This window comes from Xiphias gladius, chromosome 2 (genome assembly GCF_016859285.1).
Source record: "Xiphias gladius isolate SHS-SW01 ecotype Sanya breed wild chromosome 2, ASM1685928v1, whole genome shotgun sequence".
In the NCBI taxonomy this organism is placed as follows: Eukaryota; Metazoa; Chordata; class Actinopteri; order Istiophoriformes; family Xiphiidae; genus Xiphias; species Xiphias gladius.
In genome coordinates this window covers 7,728,601-7,742,008 of record NC_053401.1, presented here as the reverse complement: position 1 = coordinate 7,742,008, position 13,408 = coordinate 7,728,601, and positions in this window count along the sequence as shown.

The following is a 13,408-nucleotide window of genomic DNA, read 5'->3' as shown; positions in this document are numbered from 1 at the left end:
AGATGGGGGAGAATACAACGGGGATTTAGATTGTTAAAGAGAATCTACGGTTTTTAAGCAGGGATGCCGATGAGAAAAGAAAGGTCTTAAAAGATACATTCAAACTGAGCCACGATAGTATTGGGAGTTGAGAAAAAAGGAAGAGGCAAGGGCCTGGCGTGTACGCGAGTGTGTGAGTACGCATGCTTTCCTCTTTGTATGCCTTTGGCTAGAAGCGGTGGGAGGTCTTTCATTTTTATTCCAACATAGTCGTTAATCCCCTAATTGTGCTTAATTACCTGATGGCTCTAATTAGGGCCCTTGATACTATGAGAGGAGCGACCCTCCTGATCGCCCCGAAAAAGACATAAAAAGACCCTCGGTTGGCTGAAGGCCTCTCGGGAGCGTGCGTCAATGTTTTTTTTATATTTATGTGTTTGTTTGTGTGTGAATGATGGGCAAAGGAGAGGAGGAAAGATGAAAAAGAATTTGCTGGACTGTGGGAATTCGTTTCCAAGTAAGGAGGAAGGGAGGGGTTGAAAAAATGAAATAGTATTACAGATGATGGGGGTGAGATGATGATTGTTGATGAAGTGCATGTCTGCATTTGTGAGATAGTGGGAAAGAAAAATGATTTAAAGCAAGTGAGCATATGTTCACTCTTGTCCCTACCCTCTTCCTTTTCTTCTTCTTCTCTCTCTTCTCTCATTTTTTCCCCTAATAATGATGAGGGGTTGACATGGCAGTAGGCCTGCTCTGTTAACCAGCTTATGTAACCGTGCCCCGGCGGCTCGGAGGATGTGCTGACAGCATGCTTTCTCAGCGTCATTAGCAGAGTTACACAGCTGGCTCCGAAACACGGGGAGGAGCGAGGGAGACGGAGAGATAAAGTAGAGGGAGGAAAAAGAAAAGGGGAAAGAAAGTGTGCCGAGGGAAGTTGAGACTAGAGCAGAGCGGGGGCTGGAGAAAGAGGAGGAAGTGTGGGAAGAAAAGGGGAGGATGCTGGGATACCAGGAGCTGTGGGACTTCCGGGAGGCCTATCCCAACTCTCCCAGCTGAGCATCTAACTAAGAACTACTCATACACCTCAGTCTCATGTACTTTTTACCCTTTTTTCCCCACACTTACTCAATTTCTACTGCGGCAATGCAGCAGGAGAGCCTCTGTTCCACATATTGGTTTTTTTGCCTCAAAAAGAGACAGATCTGAGAGAAGAAAAAAATAAAAAAATAAAAGCTTTTCTCCCATTGGGTGCTCATTCAGCACGCTATCGTGCCCCACATCAAAAGAAACAGGAAAGCAATTCACATGCAAATACCAGTCTCCCTGTGTACTGAACACAGATTAGAAAAACAGCAACCTAGCATCACAGAACCCTGACAACGTCGGGGAAGACGCGTAACATAACACAGATGTAACGCATCGAAAACATCAACCGGAGCAGAAAACTGCACGACAGAGGAAGCTGTCAATCAAAACGTCTGAGCTCCAGCACCCTGTGAGGATCAAACAGAGTATCAAGACAATAGACCACATGGGCCAACTTTTTTTTTTTTAAATTCCTTATTCACATTCTGCAGCGAGAGAAACTTGTGCGGTGGGTGGTTGGTGCAGTCAACAAAACCCTTTTTTGATTTGGCTGTAAAGCTGCCATGTACATAAAATAACAAAAATGAAACGACGCAACAGGAGTTGAATCAGCCAGCCAAAATATCTCCGAGGCGGTTATGGGCAAATTAAATTAAGCTACAGCAGCAATCATTTACCGGCCACCGAGCGGGACGGCGATGAGAGGCACACAGGCATCATAATGAGGACGACTGATGATGGAGAAAACTGACAAAAACTTGATGGGGTGACACTAAAACCTACCTACAGAACTCTGTTTTTCCTGTCTTTTGATCCAATATACATATCCCAAACTCCCACAGAACAGACACGCGCACCAACGCACTTTCCGGCTCACTCCCCTGCGTGGTTTAACACAAGCGGCTTGGCAGCTGCTGCCTGTTTATGTGTTGGTATTCAGGCTGCGTATGATTGGTGGAAGGCCCGGTCCACCGAGAGCTTTGAGCTTTGGGCCTGGGTAAACATCCGCTGGGCACAGCGCAGAGACAGAGAGAGAGGGGGAGAGGCGGGGATAGACTGCACATCTGCAATACCCTCGCCACCAGCAGCGGCAGAAGCAGCACAAAATCCCCTTGCCCAAAAAACTCTGGTGCCGAGGGGAGATGCTGATGCAATCCGGGACACACAGACTCACACAGAAAGAGGGAGACAGACAGACAGACAGACAGACAGGCAGACAGACAGACAGAGAGAGAGACCAACATATGCATTTGTTTACATGTCCAGTGCAGTGTATAAGACTTTAGAGCCCTCATCAGCCAGTCAATACCTCCAGCAGCAGTTCTCCTACCACCGCCTCTCTTTTTTTTTTTTAACTCCTTCTCACGCCCTCTCACCCTCTCAGGCAAACACACACTCTTGTTACATTCTAATTTTGCTTTCCCCTCTCTCTCATTCTAACCCCATTTCCCACAGTCTCTGCCTTCATTTTTTCTTTTTCCTAATGCTCCCATTTCTGCTCCTTCCTTCTGTCTCTAGAGGGGGATTTCTGTGGGACAAGTGCCCTGTCATGGTTTGTGGTTATATAACGTCTGTTTTGTTTGTCTGCTTGTGTGTGTGTGTGTGTGTGTGTGTGTGTGTGTGTGTGTGTGTGTGAGCGAGCCTGGGCGTCTGTTCTGCGCATGGCACTGACGTCACAGACAGATAACAGGCTTAACTTTGACGAGCCCCCAAACGCCTCGGGGCAGTGCAGTGACACGGTTTCACCTCAAAACCACATAAACATCCCACAGCAGCGCTTACTGCAGAGAGTAACCGCTCCGAGCTGATGGAGAATCTGACATCTCCACGTACTATCAGCATAAAATCAGTATGAATCATTAGTTTATCATTAATTCCTTTATGTTTATATGCTTTGAGGAGAGGAGTAGCTGAGGAATGTTACAGTGAAACCAGATGTCCCATGTTCAAGCCCCTTTTCCTGGAACTGTAATACCACCCCTGTGCATGTGTCCAGCTCATGCCAGGGCGTGAACAGCTCATTGCGTCTTGCCAATTAGTTAACATCTGGTTGTTTTTGGGAAAATGGACCATCGTGGTCTATTTCTTTGTTCCCTTAAAACCTGTAAAGAGTGAAACTTTGTTTTCTCCGTTAGGACACATCCTTCTGGCTTCTTGTTGCAAGGTATTTGTCTCCTGTATTGCCGGAGTGTTTTAGAGGCAATTTTCCGCAACAATATACGCAGAGGCGAGCCAAAGGAGACGTAAACAACAACTAGAAAATGGGAGAAAATAAAAAAAAATGCCCTCAGGGTACAAACTCGTTTGCTTATTCATTGAGTCTCATACTACAGCCTGAAGATTAAGTCAACAGGCGGGGTTTGGCCTATCGCAGATAGATGGATATCGGTGTATAAGTTGGCAGATCAATGAATAAAAATTGCATTGCATCAAATTTTATAAACTTTCATTTCTGATGTATGTTTGACCGTCATTTTCCATAGTTGAAGCTTTATTGTATTCTTTTATTTTACTGTACGTTATTGTTTTAGTTACTGTATTTATTTACTCTTTCCAGTGAAGTTTTACTGTTCAAAACAAAACGTTATCTTATATGCGCCGTTACTGTCATGTCTGAAAGTCAAGTTCAACTGCAAAGTCTATTTTGCACACTGGGCGGCAATTCAGTTCTGTGGTGCACGCCTCACATGTATGTCTCGGAATAACAATAAAAATCTTTCTCATGCAAATAAAAAGTTGAATTCCTAAGTAATAAAATGCACCCTTTCTCAATTCGATCCATTTTCACTACAGTCCCAAATGTTAGGGTATGATATGTTTTAGCTAACCTTAGCTGGATATTGCTACCATGCTGACATTAGAGTCAGTTCCATGATTTCAGAAGTCACTTCTACTCAGTTTATTATCATAGAAGACCAAATAGTAATATTTAAGAAGCTAGAACCTGTGATTTCTTGTTTTAAATGTATCGCTTTAACATCACTTAAACAACTAAACAATTATCTAAGCCCTTGCAAATTGATTGTCTGTCAACCTAATAACTGATTAATCAACTAACTGTTTCAGCTTTACATTTGTGGATATCAGAGATAAATATTTCAGTTGTCTAAGGACGAATAAAACAAGAAGTGTTAAACTGATTTTTTTACATTTCTTGTGTAAAACATCTTCTTTGTTGTTTCTTGAATTCTGCCCACTCTCAGCCAGGATGACTAATGATGAGGTTATTAAAGCCACAAATTCAAGAGAGGTTTAGGACATGGAGCTGAATTCTATATGAAATTATTCCATGTTAAAAGGCTTATCTTAATAGGCTTCTTTAAATATCTTCTAAAACCAGGATTCCCAGCCCATGTATTATGATTTTTCATGTAATGAGTATAGGATCTGAATTAACGACCTCCCAGCCCTTTTGGCTTCTGACCTCTCAAAACTTGTGACAACTTATCACAAACCTTTGTGGAAACGAGACTATAAACCGACTAGTTAATTTTGTCTTCTTTGATTTTCATTTTTACCAGTTTTTATAAGCCTGAGGAGATTAACAAGAAAAACTAGCAACCTTAAAGCAAGCCTTAGATTTACCTTGGGGAGTCCCAACCCCTGGATTGAGAACCACTTTTAGGTTATAGGCGAAGTCTTCAATGTCAGTTGTGATGTCCACAACCGACACAGCCACTCAAAATCAATTGTTTGAACCATTTCTCCGCCGTCAAAAGAGGAGGCCCGTGGTTTTAACTGGATCGCTCAAAATGAGTGGAAAAGTGGACAACGCAGTGATACAGTGTTACCTCAGGGCCACAATAGTGCCAAACTGGCACTGGGGCTCCTCCTAAGTCGGTTGGTACTCCCTGTCCTTCCGCTGCTGAAAGAACAGACAGAGGAGGAGAGTGATAGATGTGAGAAATGCGACTGATTTTCTATTCTGTGTGAGGTGCGCTCCTTGTGTGCGCATGTCTTCTGCAAATTTTTGTGGGTTCTTTTTTTTTTTTTTTCTCTCTCTCTCCCAGAGCTTCTTTTAAGTAGCACACTGCAGGCAAACACAAATATCCCTGATGTCGGGGTGGGGGGAGGACTTGAAGATGGCACAGAGAGAATCGATTAGGACACACGCATACACACACAGCGCCCCGAGACAATTCCTGGTTGGTACATGCGTGCACGCACATTCCCATACACACACAAACGCGCATGAATAAATGTTGTACAACACCTATCCTATATCCCTTACTCTTCAGAGCTCTCATTCCCTCAATTTATCATTCACCGTTTTCTCATTTTATGCCATTTTCCTTGGTCTCTGTACTCTCTCTCTCTCCCCTTATCGCCACATCCCAAACCCCCTGTCTCACCATTATTTTTCACAACACACGGGAGTCGGAGACACTCTTCCTTGCTCTTTCACTCATCCCAGAATGGATCCCTTCCCCGTCTTTGACTTTGATGAATCATTCTCTTCCCCCTGAGGAGTCTAAATATATCTGACAGAATAGTTTATATGCCGCTGATGTTTACCAAGCTAACTATCCATTGCCAGGACTCTGCTGCTGGTTACGACATGGCTGTCACACACTTGACTGAACCAAGAACATAAAAAGCTACTATGGGGTTGAACACAACTCAGTGACCCAAAATGTTGACAAAAACTTCACTGTTAAGCATGTGGACTAGTGACAATATCCTTTTAGGATAACTTCAATGTTTCTCCTTAGAGTCAGCCTGAAAGCTAAATTTTCTAGACATTTCTGACATATTGCAGCAAATGGCACAAAAGTTGATTTCTGTGATTTTAATTTCATGAGGATTTTTTCACTTTGCCAACTCACCTCCCGAGATGACAGAAAAATAAACAGATTAATAAGGACACTTTGAGCGCTGGCTCTGTGTGGCTGTGCTAGTAAAAAGATTTAATTCGGTCTGTTGCCAAGCTGCACTTGCCATGTTTGTAAGGCCGCTTTTTCGGCTCACTCTCTGTTTTGTAAATCACTTTGGATAAAAGTGGCTGTTAAATTATAGATTAAGCACAAACTAGAATTGCACTGTGATGAAATTACTTCTTTTTAAGAGATGCTGGCAGACACACAATCGACGCTGGCTCCCTGAAAACCGGGGTGCAGGTGGTCAGCGCTCCGGAGTGTTTGATTAGGATTTCTACATAATGAGTGGATACATGCACACGCATACAGACAGCAGCTCCAACGCTTAGAGACACACACAAAAAAAGTTGCCAAAAGTTGTCTATCCTTGCGGGGACTCTCCACTGACTACAGTCATTTCTTACCCCTATCAGAACTGCAGGGTAAACTTTAACCTTTACCCTAAACCCAGGTCTTGGGGAATGTTTTTTCAACCCAAGAAGATAGGTTGGCCCCAAAAACATGACTCCGCTACCAGGTTTGGGCCCTCACAATTTGATATAAGCAAGACACAGACAGATACTTTATCTGGCAACTTTATCTGGCATTGGTATTCAACTCATAATGAAGTCTTGCTTCGATCTTTGCCCCACTCGTGCTCTCCCCGCTCGCACTCTCTTTGTTGCGCTCTGCCTCCAATCATTTTATTTAACACACAGACAGTTTGTCCATATTTGAGTCTGATTTGCGAGGCAGCTTTGGTTAAGCTGTCCTCTACGTCAAGGTGGACGTGGGAATGTTTGACAACTTGATCATAAAAAATGCAAATTGGAAGCTGCCGACAAAAATCAATAGAAGACAGGGCTAGTGACAAGCACTCAAAATCATGTTAATCTGGTGTTTTTTGGGTGAGCTAAGATAGTGTTTGGTCTGCTTTTTTGAGATTTAAGTGCTTCTTGTTCTTACAACTTCATGTTTTTTTAATTTGCTTTCAGACTCCCAAATGCTTTCATATCAAGGTCTGACAATAGAGATGTCCAGTGGAACCGCATTCGAACAGATGTATGTAGTCTTTTTAGGCTGTCAACATGTGTACCGAAAAGTAAAATATAACACAAAAGTGTTTCATTTAATTTACTTTGGCATTAGAATTATGATGAATTTTATTATCATACTCTGACAATTATTTTCTTAATTAGTCACTGAATTAATTGGCCTATTAAATACCCTCACTAAATAATGAGAAAGCCATCACAACTTTCTAAACCCCTAACTGACACATTTATATTGCTTGTTCAATCCATAACCCAAAAGGTATTGCATTTACTACCACTGAAGTAGTAATAAATGCTGTCCATATTAATATTTGAGCTGAAATTAGGGGGCTTTTTTTCCCAGCACTTGAATTATGTACATGTAAAAGCATCAAAATGGCAAATTAGTAATGGCAGTGCTAAGTGCAGCTGACAATGACCTCCTAAAAGGACTGTAACTGTAACTGTAACTTCTCAATACCCACTTAGAGTGTAGTCTCACCAGCAAGAGAGGTTATGGCATAAATTGGCGAGCAACTGAGACAAGTGTACTCTCAAGGGCTGTCATGTGTTTTGTGTGTGTGTGTGTGTTTATATATATATATGCATGTCTGGATGCTTTAAAACCCTTGACCAGCTGGAGAGTACACTTGTCCCAGTTGCACGCTAATTTATGTAATAACCTCTCTTGCTAGGTGAGACTGCGAGGTCAGAGCGTCAGAGCGCTCTTCATCAATTCGTGCTCAACCGTGGGTTCTTTCCCTTTGATCTATAACAATAAAAGGACAATTTTGAAGTTAGATGGGAAGGACATTGATCTGGCCTCCTGAAATATCAGCTACGCATCCAGCTACACTTGGCTGAGCCCGCCAATCGAACTTTGGCGAGTCATGAGGTGCGTGCCTGCGCGTGTGCGTGTGTGTGTGTGTGTGTGTGTGTGTGCGAGCACATGTGCAGGTAGGTAAGCAGCGAAAAGATCTCAACAACAACAGCACGGTATCAGGCAATCCAATAAAACTGGGATTAAGGGAATAGGATTGGGGAGTAAAGTGATGTCTGCTCTCTTTGTTTTAACACTGCAGTTCGGAACTGAGGCAAGCTTTTGGCAGTGTAGTCATGCAAACTCTGGCTGCCTTGCCCCTGAGTTGCCCATGCCTGGGAGAATGTGCTGAGTTAAGAGTGCTTTATTAAACCCTCACACACACATACATCAACAAACGTGTAAACAACCCCCTCCTTCAGCCCCTATAAACGTGCAGGTGCACGAGCACACATATATTACAAATGCATACATAAGCGGAAACGCTTACACACAGAGATAGGACCCTTGTTGCCTGCAGTTGGCTTGCTGGCACGGTTCCTCCTCCTAACGGTTATTGCATTAGCCGTATAAAGTAATAATGGGCAAGGTTTTGACTGTTTGCCATCCTTGAGGGCCTAAAGACACTGCAGGCTTTCACTCAGCAGAGAGGGACATACCAAGGTCAGGAAGGATTGAGGCTGACAGACGACTGTGTAAACTAAATTAAAATGAAGCGTTGAAGCCGGGCACACGAGAAACAGGACACGAAAGCAGGGGCGGGCTAGTGCTTGTGTGTGCGTGAGAAAGTCAGTGACAGAAAATCCCCATAGTTGATTTAATTCTGTAAGTGTTTACACCAGCAGAGTGTTATATGAGAACTTATTGGCGGCAATGAACTCTTTGCCCAGAGCCACATCGGCTCTGTGTTATCAAACAATCAGCACGTTTAAAAAAGTAATAAATTGTGAATGAATGTGTTGAAAAAAATGAATGGTTAAAAAAAAAAAATGTGTTGTGTAGCTCTAGGAAAAGTCTTCTCTAAGTATTGTGTTAATATAAGATTGTGCCAGTGTTCATAGTCTTAGTTAATATTTTAGAAAAAGGAAAAAGCTTATGCTTAGGTGAATAATTTGAAAAAGCTTACACTTAAATCATAATCCCAGTCTCCCTCAAATTACTGAATGGCGATATAAAAGAAGAAAACAATACAAAAGGAAACATGCCTTATATCTAATAAATAAACCCCAAAGCCTAGAGAGAGAAAGATGAAGACTTCTTTTTAAGAAAAAAAGGGATTCCTAAAAGCCAGTCTCACTGGAAACCTTCAATGTATTTACAACAAGAGCAATATTTTTTGGTGCGGCATCCAACAAAATGGAAGGGAATGAAACTCAGTTATAATCAAAATAAACAGACTAGACCACCTCATAATTAAATACAATAATATAGAGAGAAGCATTCATAATCGAACGTAATAGATAGATATCTTAGATATTGGCTTTTTATGTTGCACAGCAGTAAAACGAACGAGTGACCGGTCAGTTCAAACTTGGATGATCCAATGAGTGTTTACAATTCTGTCATGCTAACAGGCCTAAAACACCAAGCCGTGTAGTGGGTCCTGTTGTTGGGCTACAGTCATCTGCTTAAATCAAGCAGCGAATCAAAGATATGTCCATGATTTGGCTCATTTACTTCAGTTTTTCCTTATTGCATTATCTTCTCCCACATGAAAAAAGCCCCTGGGTAGCCATTTTTTGTAATACATATTGAAAGTTTGTATTCTGAGCATTTTTATGAAGCTGTTTAATCAGATTTACAGCAAAAATAGTTGGCTACTTTGGTTACTGGCTAGTCTCTCACCAGCATTCTTAAGTGTACATATACAGTCTATCTAGTTACTCTCACAGTCTCCGAATGTACAGTGCCGCGCATGATTGTGGCAACTGTCTGTTGACCCTGGTCCACTGTATATGGTAGGCTCTTGTGAAAAAAGATGTGAGGTGATGCGGGGGAACTTAAGGCGACACGAGGTGGTCTTTGTCAGCTCTAGTTCTTTAAAGTCAGCTTGGTGCGTAAGGATCCCAAGTCTTGACTAGATTCAGTGACACCGACTTGGTCATTCACACAGGCTCAACTTTTAAAGATGCCCTGAATGTAAAGAGAAACCAAATGATATAGCAATATGTAAGATTTAGCTGTCTGGCTGAAAATCACAAGATATTATCACAATTCAAAATACCTTTAATTAACTAAAGGCATCACTGAGCTCTGCTGGAAAGAAAAAGCACCGTCTTCATGCTTTCACAGAAAATAAAGAAAGCAATCTGCTGTTATCATAAATAATTAAACAAGCAATGATGTTTGTAGGTAACAACTGAGGTTGTAATCAGATGGTAAGTGATGCTGACACATTACTGATGTATGTTACTTGTCTTATCTCTCTTCCTTAAGGGACCATATTGATCTTTTGAGCACTGAAGTAGAAACAGAGAACTTCTCCTCTCCCCCTCTACCTCTCCTTTAAAGAGTTTTCTCTGCCAGAGCAGGGGTGCAAGTCAACTTTTATCGCTCTTTATTTCAACTCTCCCCGAGAGCAGACGAGGAAATCCAAAAGAAGCTAAGATGAGAAAAGTTGGAAAACAAGCAAAAAACAGGATGCTGCTGGGGTTCAGTACAGTACAGCAATGACGTGACCTTTAAAAGCATCTTCTGATGGAATATAGATGAAACTATAAAGCATATCAAATCAAATATGTTCGAGTTATTGCATTGTAGCAAATATAGGTTAGAATTATACTTCCATGGAAATGTATTTCTAGCAAAGAAGTTGGCACTCTTCTACTTCTAAGATGGAGGTTTATTTACAACATTTACACACTATATATACATAAATATATATGGAATGACAGTCAAATTGGTTATGACAACATTAACAGTATCTTATAAATATAGGATTAAAATATGATACTGATGCTATTCTCAGTTATTATCGTGCTGGCTTTTAGCGCTCCAGACACGCTTCAGCGTTAGACACTTTCTCAAGACTGATGGCCGATATTAAAGTGGGTGAGTAAATGAGTGATCAACCAACATAAGTATATGAGGAGGAAAATCACTTCATATAGTAATAAACTATAATGGTTCAGGGATTCTACCATCTAAAGATGTGAGGATTATGTTATTTATGGTAAGAAGGCTGTGGAATGTGCCATTAGCACAATAATGTATGATGAATAGTTCCCAAAGCAGCGTCCATTGAAGGCTGACGGCCAGGCTTCAGTGTGGTCTGCTGACACCCTGCCAGAGCACCCAAGGGTCAATTATATCAGCTGGGTTCTCAAACAGCATAGAGCTTGAGAGTCGGTTGGAGATCTCGATTGGCCACGCGCTACTGAATCTTCGGGGTCCTAACAGGCTAGGTGCTCCAGGTGAGGAAGTGTTTGAGGAGCCACCTTTTTCAGCAGCCACATTGGATATACGACAGCGTGAAGGAAGCCGCTTCGGTGATCCACTTCTGGCTGGATGGTGGTGGCTGACAAGGGAAAGTCAACGCAAGTCTCTTCGATAGGTTGGCTGCTTTCCTGGCCCAATAAAATCCACGAGACTTAAAAAGCACAAGCTTGGGAGGGGTTACAGATTTTCAATTCGGGGGAAAAAAAGAGCAGTGGTATCAGATCGCCACTTGGTATCAGCCGGTACCCTGAGACTGGGCATCGATATCAGCACTGGGGGAGAGGTCATATTGCCGCATCCCTACCCTATTATCAGAGGTATCTTAGATTATATTGAGAGATCCAGTGTCAGGTAAATCCTTCGAGAATTGATTTTGAATGTAGATTCCCCAAAACTGCAACAAGTTAAGCCATTGCTGAACATGATCATTAATATCACAAAACAGCTTTTCTGTGACTTAGAGACAAGAATGAGCACAGATCTTTTGAAGAAAAAAAATGTCTTGGAGTCTGTGTCTGTTTTATGACAAAAGTCTTCAGGAGAAGGAGTGTAGGAATGCTTTGATGGAGCACACTAATGGAATGAAGGTTTCTCAACAGAGAGTCCTGGTTAATCCTGCTGCTGTGTGTTGTCAGATTTTGGTCCACTCTTTCACTCACATCATGTCTTGGGTACTCTTAATGCGCAAAGGTGTGAGCGAGAGAGTGAAAGAGGTCAAATGGTCAAATTTCTAGCTGCAGAAGGAGAGGGAAAAAGTCAGCCTCGTGAACCACACGTCACACTTGTTAATATGAGTGTGTCACAGTAGTTTGTTTGTGTACACACCCACTCAGGCTTCTTGACAATGACAATGCATGGCACTGAAAGCCTGCAGCCATATCCCTGCTAGAGCAGCATCCTGCATCACTCTATTTTCTACATGTAGAGCACAGTTAGAGGACACAGCCCCACACAGACACACACAGACACACACACACAGACACACACACACACAAACACACACAGTACAACACTGTCACAAGAAGTTGTGCTAAAAGTGTAGAGGACAGATGCATACTCAGCTGGGGAGGGTAGAGCCAAGCTAAAAGCATCGAAGGGCACACCTAACACTACAGTCGCAGTGAGAGTGATCGAGAGAGAGGGAGAAACAGGAAAGAAACAAACTGGACAGCTAATGGCTGTAAATCGGGCAGCAAAATCCAAACGAAGCACAAACATCGACTTCAACCTTGAAGCCGTTCCACTAAATCTCTATTTTAAAGGCAATCACACCAGGAAAAATGACAAAAAAGTTCTGGCTAAAGCAGGGTGAACGTCAGGCCATTTTCAATGCTTCCCTTGCTAAGAGAAGTAATCCAAAGTGATGTGTAATTAATTTCTGAAATTAAGGTGAGAAAAAGGGAGAGGCAGAGGGGCAGGGGGGGAGAAAGAGCTGATTTGAAATGACCTTGAAAAGACAGAGCAGGTGTTTGGTTGGGGGTGGATATGTATGTATATGTATATGTGTGTGTGTGTGTGTGTGTGTGTGTGTGTGTGTGTGTGTGTGTGTGTGTGTGTGTGTGTGTGTGTGTGTGTGTGTGTGTGTGCGCACACGCATGTGTGTGCATGTGTCCTTGAACATAACATGAATCGGGCCTGATATTTGCTTAGCAAGACAGAGTTACGCAGCTGAAAAAAATTAAAAAATACCCTCTTTCATCTTCTTCCTACTTTTTCATTCTTTTCTTGTAGGGATGATTCTTAATTCGATGTGGAAAGACTTGTAGTATTTCTCATCAAACATCTATCAAAGCATTTGTTTACCAAAACCACATTACTAGGCTTACACCCTACATAAAGTACATTCTCTAAATGCTGAATAGACATCAATACCTTTATATATGAATATAGCAATCTATCACCTTTAATTTTGTGCAGAAATTGTATCAGAAATCTAATCTTCTTTACATATTGCTTCTTCCAGTCGATCACTTTCAGTACGTGTAACTTTTACTTCAGCTGAATCAGTGTATTCTTCCTTTTTCTTTCCATTAAAAGGAATGTTTGAAAAGATGGGGAAAATGTACATTTTTTAAGTGCCGCACAGCAAACTACAAACCTGCGAGGAGTGATTAAGTTCACAGTCTAACCCACGCTTTTCTCCCTTATGTGCTTTCAGCAGGCAGCGAGAACACGGTCTGTTCTGTCAGTGT